The following is a 14866-nucleotide window of genomic DNA, read 5'->3' as shown; positions in this document are numbered from 1 at the left end:
TTGGCATAGAGTTGCTTGTAGTAGTCTCTTAGGATGCTTTGTATTTCTGCAGTGTCTGTTGTAACTTCTCCTTTTTCATTTCTAATTTTATTGATTTGAGTCCTCTCCCTCTTTTTCTTGATGAGTCTGGCTAATGGTTTATCAATTTTGTTTACCTTCTCAAAGAACCAGCTTTTAGTTTTATTGATCTTTGCTATTGTTTCCTTTGTTTCTATTTCATTTATTTCTGCTCTGATCTTTATGATTTCTTTCCTTCTGCTAACTCTGGGTTTTGTTTATTCTTCTTTCTCTAGTTCCTTTAGGTGTAAGGTTAGATTGTTTATTTGAGATTTTTCTTGTTTCTTGAGGTAGGCTTGTATTGTTATAAACTTCCCTCTTAAAACTGCTTTTGCTGTATGCCATAGGTTTTGGATCATCGTGTTTTTGTTGTAATTTGTCTCTAGGTATTTTTTAATTTCATCTTTGATTTCTTCAGTGATTTCTTGGTTATTTAGTAACGTATTGTCTAGTCTCCATGTGTTTGTGTTTTTTACGTTTCTTCTCTTGTAATTGATTTCTAACCTCATAGCATTGTGGTCAGGAAAAAATGCTTGATATGATTTCAATTTTCTTAAATTTATTGAGGCTTGATTTGTGACCCAAGATGTGATCTATCCTGGAGAATGTCCCTCGTGCACTTGAGAAGAAAGTGTAATTTGCTGTTTTTGGATGGAATGTCCTGTAAGTATCAATTAAATCTATCTGGCCTATTGTGTCATTTAAAGCTTGTGTTTCCTTATTAATTTTCTCTTTGGATGATCTGTCCCTTGGTGTATGTGAGATGTTAAAGTCCCCCACTATTATTGTGTTACTGTCGATTTCCTCTTTTATAGATGTTAGCAGTTGCCTTATGTAATGAGGTGCTCCTATGTTGGGTGCATATATATTTATAATTGTTGTATCTTCTTCTTGGATTGATCCCTTGATCATTATGTAGTGTCCTTCCTTGTCTCTTGTAACATTCTTTATTTTAAAGTCTGTTTTATCTGATATGAGTATTGCTACTCCAGCTTTCTTTTGATTTCCATTTGCATGGAATACCTTTTTCCATCCCCTCACTTTCAGTCTGTATGTTTCCCTAGGTCTGAAGTGGGTCTCTTGTAGACAGCATATATATGGGTCTTGTTTTTGCATCCATTCAGCAAGACTGTGTCTTTTGGTTGGAGTATTTAATCCATTCACATTTAAGGTAATTATCAATTTGTATGTTCCTATTACCATTTTCTTAATTGTTAGGGTTTGTTTTTGTAGGTCCTTTTCTTCTCTTGCGTTTCCCACTTAGAGAAGTTCCTTTAGCATTTGTTGTAGAGCTGGTTGGGTGATGCTGAATTCTCTTAGCTTTTGCTTCTCTGTAAAGCTTTTGATTTCTCTGTAAAGCTTTTGATTTCTCTGTTGAATCTGAATGAGATCCTGCTGGGTAGAGTAATCTTGGTTGTAGGTTCTTCCCTTTCATCACTTTAAGTACATCATGCCATTCCCTTCTGGGTTGTAGAGTTCTGCTGAGAAATCAGCTGTTAACCTCATGGGAGTTCCCTTATATGTTATTTGTCGTTTTTCCCTTGTTGCTTTCAATAATTTTTCTTTAATTTTTGTCAATTTAATTACTATGTGTCTCGGCATGTTTCTCCTTGGGTTTATCCTGCCTGGGACTCTCTGTGCTTCCTGGACTTGGGTGGCTATTTCCTTTCCCACGTTAGGGAAGTTTTTGACTATAATCTCTTCAAATATTTTCTCGGGTCCTTTCTCTCTCTCGTCTCCTTCTGGGACGCCTATAATGTGAATGTTGTGTTTAATGTTGTCCCAGAGGTCTCTTATGCTGTCTTCATTTCTTTTCATTCTTTTTTCTTTATTCTGTTCCACGGCAGTGAATTCCACCATTCTGTCCTCCAGGTCACTTATCCGTTCTTCTGCCTCAGTTATTTTGCTATTGATTCTTCTAGTGGATTTTTCATTTCAGTTATTGTGTTGTTCATCTCTGTTTGTTCTTTAATTCTTCTAGGTCTTTGTTAAACATTTCTTGCATCTTCTTGATCTTTGCCTCCATTCTTTTTCCGAGGTCCTGGATCATCTTCACTATCATTATTCTGAATTCTTTTTCTGGAAGGTTGCCTATCTCCACTTCATTTAGTTGTTTTTCTGGGGTTTTATCTTTTTCCTTCATCTGTACAAAGTCCTCTGCCTTTTCATTTTGTCTATCTTTCTGTGAATGTGGTTTTCCTTCCACAGGCTGCAGAATTGTAGTTCTTCTTGCTTCTCCTGTCTGCCTTTTCCTGCCTTTCAGTTTTAACATTGTTTAAGTTTTTGGATGCTCCTTTTAAAGTAGCTCCAATGATGTGGTGCCTGACTTTTAATGATTTGATAGAAGTAAATGATTCATTATTGCCAGAAGGAAAAAGATAAATGTGTTCATATCTTTTTTTAATTAAAAAAATTTTGTAGGGCTTCCCTGGTGGCGCAGTGGTTGAGAGTCCGCCTGCCGATGCAGGGGACATGGGTTCGTATTCCAGTCCGGGAAGATCCCACATGCCGCGGAGCGGCTGGGCCCATGAGCCATGGCTGCTGAGCCTGCACGTCCAGAGCCTGTGCTCCACAATGGGAGAGGCCACAACAGTGAGAGGCCCGCGTACCACAAAAAAAAAAAAAAAAAAAAAAAAATTTAAATTGAAGTACAGTTGATTTATAATGTTTCAGGTGTACAGCAAAGTGATTCAGTTAAGAATATATATATATATTCTTTTTCAGATTCTCTTCCATTATAGGTTACTACAAGATATTGAATATAGTTCCCTGTGCTATACAGTGGGTCCTTGTTGTTTATCTATTTTGTATACAGTAGTGTGTATCTGCATATCTTTTTAAAAAATAAATTTATTTTATTTATTTATTTATTTTTGGCTGCATTGGGTCTTTGTTGCTGCGTGCAGGCTTTCTCTAGTTGCAGCGAGCAGGGGCTACTCTTCATTGCGGTGCACGGGCTTCTCATTGTGGTGGCTTCTCTTGTTGCAGAGCACGGGCTCTAGGTGCTCAGGCTTCAGTAGTTGTGGCACGTGGGCTTCCATAGTTGTGGCTCACGGGCTTAGTTGCTCCACGACATGTGGGATCTTCCTGGGCCAGGGCTCAAACCCGTGTCCCCTGCATTGGCAGGTGGGTTCTCAACCACTGCACTACCAGGGAAGCCCACTGCATATCTTTTTAATTAAAATATTTTCGTAAGTAATGTATCCACATGGTTAAAATAAAAATTCAAAGTTTGAAAGATCATTCAGTGAAGTCAGTTCTTCCTTCCACCTCTGGGCATCTTCCAAACATGGGTGCTGCCAAGACCTAGCTGAGACCTGAGGTACACCAGGAGTCACAGAAGCACCTCACAATTCTCAAGTGGAAGGCAGCTCCCTGCCCAGAGCCTGGCATCCAGCTGTGATCCAGATTGGGAGAGGGGGTCATCCCTTCCACCCTCTTCTGTTCCACCTACTGTTTTTCTCCCCCAGCTCTGCCCTGTAGTCCTTTAATCAACTCTTTAATTTTCAGAATTTTCATCCTAACCAAAACACCCATGTTGTATAGTCAGTTATTAGTCCTTTCCTCTTCTGGAGCCCAGTTGGGGGACATAATTAGGAAATTAGTAGTCTCGGACCCTGTTAACCTATACCTTACCCCCTCTGAGAGCTCCCAAATATGGACTGTGATGCAGAGAAAGAGGAAGAGGTGAGGCCCAGAATTGTCATGAAAACAAACAATGAGGTTTCCTCACCCTGCAAGAGCGCCTTGGAGAGCGCCAAGGAACTATTCTGAGCTATGAAAACACAGCAGGGCTCTGCTAGGAAATAAACAGCTGTCTGTCCTGCCAACGCCTGTCTCTCTGGACTCGAGTCCTGATGGTGTCTGATCTCTAGCCAGCAAGTAGGAGAGACAGGGAAGAGGGCGAGGAGAGCATAGTGTGCCTCCCTCCTTTAGGATGGAAAGGAAAGCTTGTTTTATTTTTAAGATTTTAAAGATTTTCTCCACTTTAGTAGGTTGGAAGTGGAAGGAGGGAAGTGCCAGGGTCATGTAAGTCCAGGGGATCCCTCCAACCTTGAATTCCAGAGAGCAGGGTGTGAGCTGCTCCATCCTCAGCCTTGTGCAACTTCAGCCTCCTCTGCTCTACTGGGAAGGAAACATGATCTTCTCGCTGGAAGGTCTGCTGGTTGACCTTTTCTCACCCTTCTTCTTTGTTAATTTTTGGCCACATCTGACACTTTCGACAGACGAAACACTCACCCTCACCCTCACTGTTTCCAGTGTCTCTCCACCAAGCTCTACTCTCCTTTCTCCCCTTCCTCCTCCCACCATCAGCATGATGTTAGGTGCCCCCTTGGCCACCACCTGGCTGCTGTATACATTCTCCAGATCTATGAGTTCCGTCCAGACCAGTTGTTCCTCCAGACTTCCTTGCTTTGTAAATGCATCTCTTCCTCCTCTGCCATCCTACAGGCACCGAGCCTGGCAATCTTTGAGTCATCCTTGTTGCCTCCTCATCAGGTCTTGTTTGATTTTCTACTCTGGTGGCCACTCGTCAATCCCTCTGCCTAGACCTGCAAGTCCCTTTGTTACCTAATGATGGCCTATGCCCCTTCTCACTCCCCTACCTGAGCCATCCTACAGACCACTGGCAAAGGCAAAGGAGCCTTCTTTATTAAAAAAAATTTATTTATTTTTTAATTTTTGGCTGTGTGGGGTCTTCATTGCTGTGCGCGGGCTTTCTCTAGTTGTGGTGAGTGGGGGCTACTCTTCGTGGAGGTGCGCGGGCTTCTCACTGCGGTGGCTTCTCTTGTTGCGGAGCACGGGCTCTAGGCACACGGGCTTCAGTAGTTGTGGCATGCGGGCTTTGGTAGTTGTGGCTCGTGGGCTCTAGGGCACAGGCTCAGTAGTTGTGGCGCACGGGCTTAGTTGCTCTGCGACATGTGGGATCTTTCCAGATCAGGGGTCGAACCCATGTCCCCTGCATTGGCAGGTAGATTCTTAATCACTACGCTACCAGGGAAGCCCCCAAAGGAGCCTTCTTACAATACAGTTCTTTCCATTTATCACCCAGAAAACATCCCGTGACTCCCCACTGCCTTCAGAATGAAGTTCAAACTCAAGCTCACCCACAATCCGACCCCAGGTTATCTTTTCAGCCTTATGTCTTGCAGCTCCCCTTCATGGACCCCTCATTCCAGATACACTAATGGTCTTGGATTTCCCAAACATGCCTTGGTTTGCCTAACTTGGCTCTTTCCTCCAACTGGAATATAATTCCTCCCATCTCCACATGTCCAGGTTCTAAACATACTTCAAAGCCAAGCTAATAAAGCCTTCCCAACCCACTGATGCCCACCCCTCATCAGCTATAAAGGATCAGTCTGACCTGAGCTCCCCTAGCCCTTAACCATTCCTACCTTAGGTCACTCAGCACGTTCAAACCTTGCATTACAGTTGTTTGCATATTTCTTAACCCTTTTCCTATTATCCTGAGCCCTGAGGGCCAAGAAATCATCCCTTCCAGCACCCAGAACAGAGTTCTGCTTGCATATCTGGGGCCAGTATGGTAGCTTGGTTAAATGCCTGCAGTGGTTCCTCCCATTGCTGATATATATCCCTTTGCACTGTGACTTTGACTCTTTTCCTGTGAAAACGTGACGTTTATGTCTCCATCCTTTGAATCTGGGGTTGATCTTGTACCTTGGCCAATGAGACATTAGCAGATGTGATGTAAGCAGAGACTTGAAAAGCATTCGTTCACTAGGATTTGTTCTCTTTGAGCTACAGGTGGAACCCTGGATCACAAAAGGAAGAAGTCCAGGCTGGCGTGCTGAAGACACACTGCTGTCATGTGTGGCATGTCTGACAACTGGCCCCAGCTCCAGACCTGTGAGTGAGGCCATCTTAGACCATCCAGCTCCAGCCCATCTGCCGGGTATCTGCAGCCACAAGAGTGATCCCAGGAGACTCCAGAAAACTGCCGAATGAGCCCAGCTCAGAGCGCCGACCTACAGAATAATGAGCAAATAAAATGGTTCGTTGTTTTAAGCCACTATTTTCCAGGGTGGTTTGCGGTGCAGTAACTGAAACACCCAATAGATGCTGGTTAATAAAATATCAAATAAGGGAAAATTCCCTGGCGGTCCAGTAGCTAAGACTCTGAGCTTCCATGGCAGGGGGCCGTGTGGTATGGCCAAAATAAAATAAAATAAATTATTAAAAATATCAAATAATAACTAGCATTCAGTGAGCATTCACTATATGTCAAGAACTAGTCTTGGAATATTACATGAACTAATTCATTTAATCCTCATAAAAATCCGGAGGTAGATTTTATTACTGTTCCCATTTTACAGGTGAGAAAAGTGAGGCACAGAGAGGTTATATAACTTGTCCAAGGTCACACCTGCCAAACCCCAGCAATCTAGCTCCAGAAACCATACTACAAAACACTATACCATGTTGCAGAATGAGGAAAACTTTAACTCATTGCTTTGCTGCCTCAGAAACACCCTTCCTTACATACATGCCGAATTCTATAGCATTTTGGGGTCCAACGTCCAGTCTATGCTTCAAACCCTCCCATACCACGCACCCTTGGGCCTACCCCAGGCTCTGGATCCCTCCTACCTGTTTCACGGAAAACCCAGTGTGGGGAACTAATTTACAGACCTGCCAATGTCTACCTACTCAGAAACTTTTCTGTCCCATCTCCTCCCTCCTGCAACCTTGGCTGGGCTGCTGGTTCCAGCAGTGCAGGTCTCATCTGGAAAGGAAATATTCGGGCTAGTGTGTCAGCGTTGCCCTTTGGCCCCGTGTCCCAGCTTAACCTGTGCAGCCAGGGTGATCATTCACTCAGGATCTTTGGGCTTCTTTAGATCTTCCTTTTTGAGGGAGTCAAAGGAGAAACTGGATATGAAATGTTTTTTTTACAAGACAAAGAAATACCTGAATATAACAACTGTCATTATTTCAACAAAGATGTATTTAAGCACCCACAATGGGCATGACACCATTCTGGGCATCAGGCCACCAAGGCCAACAGGACATGGTTCTTGCCCCAGGGAAGCGAGGGGAGGACACGTGTCGATGATGAACTAGAGTTCAGCATGTGAACCTCCATTGCAGGGTTCTTTCCAAAGAACCAAGGGTGCAGGGAGAACAAAGCAACCAGCAGGGAAAATGGGACGGGGATGATATTTGAGTTGGGTTTTAGAGGATGAATAAGCCTTCACCAGATGAAAAAGGGAGGAAGGGGAAAGAGGAAGGAACCAGAGGAGGGAAGGAGGGGAGCGCATGGGCAGAGGCATGAGTGGATGGGAACAGCCTGTTTGGGGAAGGCCCCATGGTTGGGGGTGTCTGGTGAGCAGGGCATCAGGATGGCAGGAGCTGCTGAACCTGGTCCGTGAACGGCCTAGTAGGCTCTGGAGAGAGTGGGAAGCTCTGAAGATTTATAAAGGGCCGTTGGCCAAGGAAAACTATAGGAGGGGGATGGAAGGAAGGTAGGATTCCTGAGTCTGGGCTCAGGAATCTAGTTGCAGAGTCTGTGGCGAGGCTGGTGTGCGCTGTGTCAGGAGAGGCTGGCTGATGTCCCCCGGGACACCCCACGATGGTTTCCTGGTGAATTCACCACAGTCCAAGGGAGGGGCCTAAGTCAGAAACCAGATTTGTCAGCTCACCAGGGGGAAGATCTAAATTTACCAGAGTAACACCTGGGAATTCCCTGGCAGTCCAGTGGTTAGGACTCCGTGCTTTCACTGCCGAGGGCCCAGGTTCGATCCCTGGTCAGGGAACTAAGATCCCTCAAGCCTCACGGTGGGACCAAAAATTCTTTTTTAATAAATAAGTAAATAAATACATTTACCAGAGTAACACCTGAAGGCTAATCTCCATTTCCAGTAACTGCTAAAGCAAAAGCAATTATCAGGATACCAATTTACAGAAGATATATATATATATCTCATATACCTACATCTATATCTATATAATCAGTTACACAACAGCTATAACGGACTTGCCCATTTTCTTTCCATGACTGAGATGTGGTGGGAAGCTGGCTCACTGAGCTGCGAATCAGAGGCAGCAGTTGGTCATGAGTCATGAGAGAGATCTGAGAGGGCCTGGAGCCCTCGTCCACGTGGCTATTGTGCCTCCAGGGCTGGACAGTCCTGGCCTTGGGCCGGGTCCTCTGCTCCAGACACGGGTGTATTGTCACTGCCGGGGCAGGCTCTGTAATGCCCCTTTTCTGTGCCGTCTGACAGCCACCTTCTTTTTTAGATTCTTGGTCATGCTCCTCTGGCAGGTTTGGAACTGAACTGCTATCCCAGGCTTTTCTCAACCTTGGTTTCAAGTTAGAATCAGCTGGGGGAAATTTCAAAGCTGCTAATGTCTGAGCGTCACCCCCAGAGATTCTAATTTTATTGGGCTGAAACGCGGCGTGGGTGTGTGGAGTTTTACAAGCTCCTCAGTGATTTCGGTGTCCTGTCAAGGTTGAGAGCCTTTGCTTTAAGGCAACTGCAGATCTCTGTTCTGGTCCACTGAACGCTGATTTTTCCCCTAGAGGGTCACTTACCGTGGATCAGGTGCCAGGTACTTCTCAAGCATGACCTCGTTTAATTCTTTAACCCAGCTCTGCCTTCGCCCCGTCCCCATCCGAGCACTTTTCACCATATGCGGCTGCCAGTCTCGATGGGAATGTGTCTCCTACTGCTTTTAGTCTTTAGGTGAAGGTCCCTTTGCTAGAACTTAATGCCTTCCCGGCTCACCTGGTTGAGCCTGGGTCCAGGCAGTTCCTGCAGGAAATGATGGGACTTCCGTGTGGTCTGAGCTTCCAGTTTCCCTCTGGTCACAAGCTGAGCTGGACCCAAGTCTCTGTTCCCTGAACTCCCCTCTGGCCAGGGCCTGCCCACTCAGTGTCCTTCCCTAGGGCTGGGTCTGTGGCCTGGGCTTCCTGCTGGGGAAGGAACCCCCTCTCTTCCTGACCTCACAGGTCCCTCTAGAAAAGACACTGACAGGATAGGTCAAACTATAGAAGTAGACACCGCACTCCACGTGGGTTCCCTTAGCCTGGAGGCACCTGAGAAAACTCGGTCTTTGAGGTCTACCTCCTCCCCACCCTACTCATGCTCCCACACTCCTTTCTGGAAAATGTCCCAGTTCTCATTTATAGCCATCCAAAGTCCATGCCCCAGGAGGGGCAACAGGGATGTGAGGCCCTGGAGGCTGTTGCCTGACTAGGCGGAGACTGTCCCCACTGGGACACACCTGGCTCCACAGTCCCCTGTATGCCCAAGGCTTCCCCATCCCAGGGACAGAGGAGGACACCAAAGCTGAGGGGATTTGGGGTGGGGGATTATAGGACCTGAGGGGACTTCCAGCAGGGACTTCCCCCCAGGACCTCAGAGGGAAATACCAGGGAGTGGAAGCTGAAGTAGCAAGAGGAGGGGAAGGACAAGGGGAAGAAAGGAGAGAGAAGGAGGAAGCTAGGGTGACAGGGAATTTAGGGAAGCACCTTCCTAAGATCTTGGACACAGGCCTCGTGGGGACCCTGTCCTGGGGCTCCAGAGAACAGCTAGTCTCTAGATGCCTCACCTTCATATTCAAGACCCAGGGCAAAGGGAGGCCCAAGAAACTTCTGAATGTACTTAAGGTAACTGAATTGTACATTTTAAAATGGCCAAAGAGTACATTTTATGTTGTGTATAAGTATGTTGCATAAAAGTTTAAGTAAAAGTTTTATGTTATGTTATGCAAAAAAAAAAAAAGAAAAGAAAGGAAATGGTACAGTTACTTTGGAATGGTGTCTGGCAGCTCCTCAAAACGTTAACCATAGATTACCATAGGACCCAGCAACTCAGCTCCCAGGTATATACCCAAGAGAAATGAAGGCATTTGTCCACATGAAAACTTGTATACAAATGTTCATAGCAGCACTATCCGTAACAACCAAAGAGTGGAAACAAAATACGGTCTATCCATAAATGGAATATTATTCGTCCATAAAGGAATGAAGTACTGATTCCTGCTACAACATAGATGCCCCTCAAAAACGCTACACTGAGTGAAAGAAGCCAACCTCAAAAGACCACTTATTGTATGACTATATTTATATGAAACTTCCAGAATCTAGGCAAATCTGTAGTGACAGAAAGGTTAGTGGTTGCCTAGAATTGGGAATGGGTTGGAGGGAAGTGACTACTAACAGATTGTGGAGTTTCTTTCTGGGGTGATGAAATTGTTCTGGAATTAGATAGTAGTCATGGTTGCACAACTTTATGAATATATTAAAACCCATTAAAACTGTACATGTTAAAAGGGTGAATTTTATGGTATATGAATTACATCTCATTTTAAAAATAAGATTAAAAAACTGTTAAAAAAAACAGGAGTCTTCTGGGAAAAGTATGGCCATCACTTTAGACTCCCGGCTGACCATTCCTCTCTACTCTGCGACAGGAACCCAGGAGGTTTGAGGTCAACAAAGGTAAGAACCCCCTGTGTCAGGCATCACAGACTCAGGATGCTCCCAGCAGGGAGGGGGAGGGAAGGGAGGATGGTGTGAGAGAGAGGACTGCCCCATCCAGTGCCCCTCCCCTCCCCTCCCCACACTCCCTGGCCCTGGGGCCCCAGCCACATTCCCCATCCATCTAGTGTGGGAGAAGCCGCGTGGGAGAAGGCAGGGAGGTGGGCGGCACAGCCTGGGGGAGGCAAGCCAGGCGGTTGACCTCACAGGCCCCAGCATCCTGGTCCTCCCGGAAGTAGACGGAGTCGGCAGAATCGATGGAGGGGTCCTGGTCAAAGAAGTTGTAGGGTTGGAGGAAGAAGCCCACGCTGTTCCCTACAGTCACTGTGTTGGGAATGTCCTCTGCATGGGGGGTGTGCAGGAAACCGGTTGTCACCCAGGCCACCAAGTCCTAAGGGGGCGAAGAAAGAGGATCGTGAGGTCTGGCTTTGCTAAGGGCACGTCCGCCTCCCGCAGTGGCCTTGTATGGGAGGGCTGAGTTCAGCAGCCCAGGAAAAATGTGACATCATAGCGCTTTCTTCCTTAGTGGGTTCTAAAGATCCTTAGAGGAATCTGGCTTGGGAGAGAGTAAGGAGGCTCATCCTTGCTCCCCCGGCCTCCCCCCTCATGCCCACCCCTCCCCCTCAACTCACCTGCCCAGCAATGGTCTCGTTGTTGAGGAAGTCAGTGAAGTCCAGGGTGGGGGGTCCAGGGGTCCTTCAAATTATAGATGCTGATGCTTCTGGGCTCCTCCTCCTTCCGCTGGGTCACAGCCAGCTGGTACCTGCAGGGGATTTGGATCAGACCCACAAGGTCATCGAGCCATCCTGCTGCCTGAAGCTGCACTGAAGAGAGGACACAAAGGGGAAACGAGCATAAAGGTCTGATGTTGTCCAGCCTCTTTATTGTTCTCTGTCCACTTCCCTCTCTCTCTCTCTCTCTCTCACAAAGTTCCCGCATTTGCTCAATATCCTGTATCTCAAACATCTACCGGCCCATTGCTCAGACTTCAGGTGGGACTGTCGCTCACGCGTCCATGCAGATGGGAGTCAGGGCCTGGACGCATGTGCACAGACATGGCCTGATTCCCATCTTAGGTGAATTTCAGTATCCCACGTGCCTGCATTTTAGGGAATATTCCCTCAGATCTGTGCTGCTCTCTTTGTTTTCCCCTCCAACCTTGATTGTGAACACTTTAAACATACAGAAAGGTTAAAAGAATAGTCTAGTGACCATCCTAGATTCCACCTGGAGCATTTTGTCATATTTGGTTCAGCACATATCTTTCCATTCATTCATCCACGCAGGAGGCTTCATTTTGAGCGGCCTAAGATTGTGGCTGCAGGAGTGTGTGTGTGTGAATGTGTGATCGTGAGTGTGTATATGTACACACACCCATGGGAGGTGGGGGAACCTGGGTTCCCAGCAACATGGAGCCTTTTGTACAGTCTGCCTCCCTCAGTGCCTCTCTGACACCCCATCACCCACCTTGCCCAGCTCAAGGCTCTCTCCATGGAGCTATTCTGGGGCAGGAGCTCCCCAGCAAAGCTGACTGTCTGGATGCGGTAGCCCCTCGGGTGCCCCCACTTGTTGCTGTGATTGCTGGCCAGGTACAGGTTGCGAGGGGAGGGACCTCCCAGGGGGAAGGCGGCCTGCTCCTCCGTCTCCAGCAGCTTCTGGGTCACCTGCAGCCTCTGTATCTGGTGCTTGGGGCTCCAGGGTACCGCCGTAGGGACAAAAGCCATGTCCTCAGCCCAGACCCAGTTCTCCAGTCCTGCAGGGGTGAAGTGGAGATGGTGGGGGGAAGGGGGGAGGGAGGGCTGGCCATGCAGCTGCTCCACCCCCTCTGGACTCTGTCCCCACCTGGCTTCAGAGTGGGGGCCAAAGAGAAAGCCAGACTGAGTGTGCCCCCTCTTCCCTCCCCTCTCCCCAAGATGTCCCTGATCCAGAGATTTGAAGAAGGTCTTTCTTCTTGATATCATCACTGGTAATAATCCCAGATGCCTTGTGACTGGGCTTCCACTGACCTTCCGCCTCTGAGGAGCTGAAGGGAGGGGGGTTTACCTGAGGTTGGAGCAGTCTAGCAGGCAACGTGCAGGACCAGGTTCTATCTGACCTGAGGAAAGGGTCTGCCCCTCATATCCGAAGCCCTCTGACGTCACTAGAACTGCCTTCTCATGAAAATAATCACAGCAGTAGCTCATATTTTTTGAACTTGGAGGAGCTCTGCACAGGCAGTGTGTTGAGGGCTTTACGTGGATTGATGCTTTACTTGCACAACAACCTGATGAAGGAGGAACTATAATTGTCCCCATTGTACAGATGGGACAACTGAGGCTTAGAGAATTTAAATAATGTGCCCCGGTTTGTCACCAAGGGCACGTGGTTAGTTTCATGGCAGTGCTGGGGACCCAGGTCTCAGTCTGGCTCTACACTGCCTACACGTCAGTACCCAGAGGAAACCAACACAAAGGGGCTCCACCACACATGGACAGCAGACACGCAGGTCAGAGGGAAGGAGAGTCAGAGCCCAGGCCCAACACTGCTGGAGCTTAGCGGTGTTTTCTATTGCTTGGGGATTGGCAAGGAATAAGGGGCAAGGCCAAAGACATAGTCTGTTGCCTGAATAGTTGGAGTTTTGAATGATTTTATTGGAGTCCAACTAGGTTCTATATTAGGACTCAACTTAAGTGATCTGAGACCAAAGAGCAGTAAACCAAAACATGCCGGAAGCTCCCTCCATACCTTCCAAAGATCAAAGAGAGCAGAGACTGATTAAGCAAACCCTCAGTTTCCCTTTGTGAATTACTGCTCCTAGCCCACACTCCACAGTTTCTACTTGTAGACGACAAAGGCCAAGAGTTCCTTTTCCGGTACATCCACACAAGCAGGCTCACGTGGATAATACTTACGATAATAACTAATACTTCTCTGTGTGTGTCAGGCACCGTTCCAAGTGCTTTAAGAGTTGTCATAGCTTAGATGTAGAGATAAAGAGAGATGTGTGCGTCAGTTAGAATACATACATGTATTTTCTAGCTAAGTCCGATGAGAGAGCCTAAAAGCAATGACATTCCAGTAATAATGAGCACACCTGGTACCCAGATCTTGGTTTCTAAATACTATTCTCCAATAAAAGGAACCAGAGATTCTTGGAGAAGTGGTTGATTTCCGGGCTGGAGCAGGGAAAATACAAGATGTAACTGGAATATCTTGCAGTGCCAGGAAGTAAAGAAGTGCTCAAAAAGGATGGAGGCATGTCAGCAAGACACAGGAACCAACCTGAAGGCTCTCCCAATGGCCAAAGCTGAAACAATTCAAGGAACAAAATAAATGATAGTATGGGGTTATAACCCTTAGAATAAAATATCCATGAGTCCATACAGTTATGAATAAATAATTACATACATAAATAAAGTAAAAAGGAGGGATAACACTTTCTTAATGGAGAATTCCAATTAATAAATGTATAAAGAATAAGAGAAAAAATGTAAATGGGACAGTAATAATAATTGTTGCAGGAAAAATCCACCAATAGATGCTAAAATTCGTGGGCAAGAGTTTGAGAAGAAAAGAAATAGTATATTTGCATAGCATCAAAAATTTCCCCCAAATATTTATTAACTGAAAACGGAAAAACAGTAACTTTTGCAATGGAGGAAGCTGCTAAACACCACCTTAACCAAGTACTTGAGGCCAATATCACTGGTAATAAGACATATGGACATCACATACCCCTTGATATGACGCTCTGAGAAGGGTATAAAGTCATTTCTGTGGTTTTCTTACCAAAAAAACCTCCACAAAAACAAAAACACAAGCTCAACCCAATCATGAGAAAATATCAGAGAATCCCAAACTGAAAGACATTCTACAAAATGATTGACTAGTATCTTCTAAAGTGTCAGTTCCTGAAAGACAAGGAAAACCTAAAGACCTGCCAGACTGGAGGAGACCATAAGGAGATAGGACATCTAAGTGCAAGGTGGGTTGCTGGTTTAGATCCCGGAACAGAGAAAGGAAATCAGTAAAGAACTGATGAAATTCTCATAAAGTCTGTAGTTTATAGTATTGTAATAATGTTAATTTCCTGGTTGTGATTGTCCTGTGGTTATGCAAGATGTTAACATTAGGGGGAGCTGGTGATGGGTATGTGAGAACTCTATATAATGTCTGCAACTTTTCTGTAAGTCTAAAGTTATTTCAAAAGAAAAAAATGTTTTTAAATAATCATCATTAATTCTCACAACAGTCCTATGAGGAATGCACTGTTACACCATTTTTACACTTGAGTAAACTGAGATACAGAGAGGTTAAGCATAAAAA

General features: G+C 45.9%; 1 pseudogene; it reads right to left on the bottom strand.

Moving 5' to 3' along the window:
* Positions 1 to 9940: 9940 nt before the first annotated feature.
* LOC132512042 (primary amine oxidase, liver isozyme-like) lies at positions 9941 to 13561 on the bottom strand (annotated as a pseudogene).
* Positions 13562 to 14866: the final 1305 nt, after the last annotated feature.

The sequence above is a fragment of the Lagenorhynchus albirostris genome, chromosome 20, assembly GCF_949774975.1.
Source record: "Lagenorhynchus albirostris chromosome 20, mLagAlb1.1, whole genome shotgun sequence".
Taxonomy (NCBI): Eukaryota; Metazoa; Chordata; class Mammalia; order Artiodactyla; family Delphinidae; genus Lagenorhynchus; species Lagenorhynchus albirostris.
The sequence above is the reverse complement of the archived record's forward strand: the minus strand, read 5'-3'. Positions and strand labels throughout refer to the sequence as shown.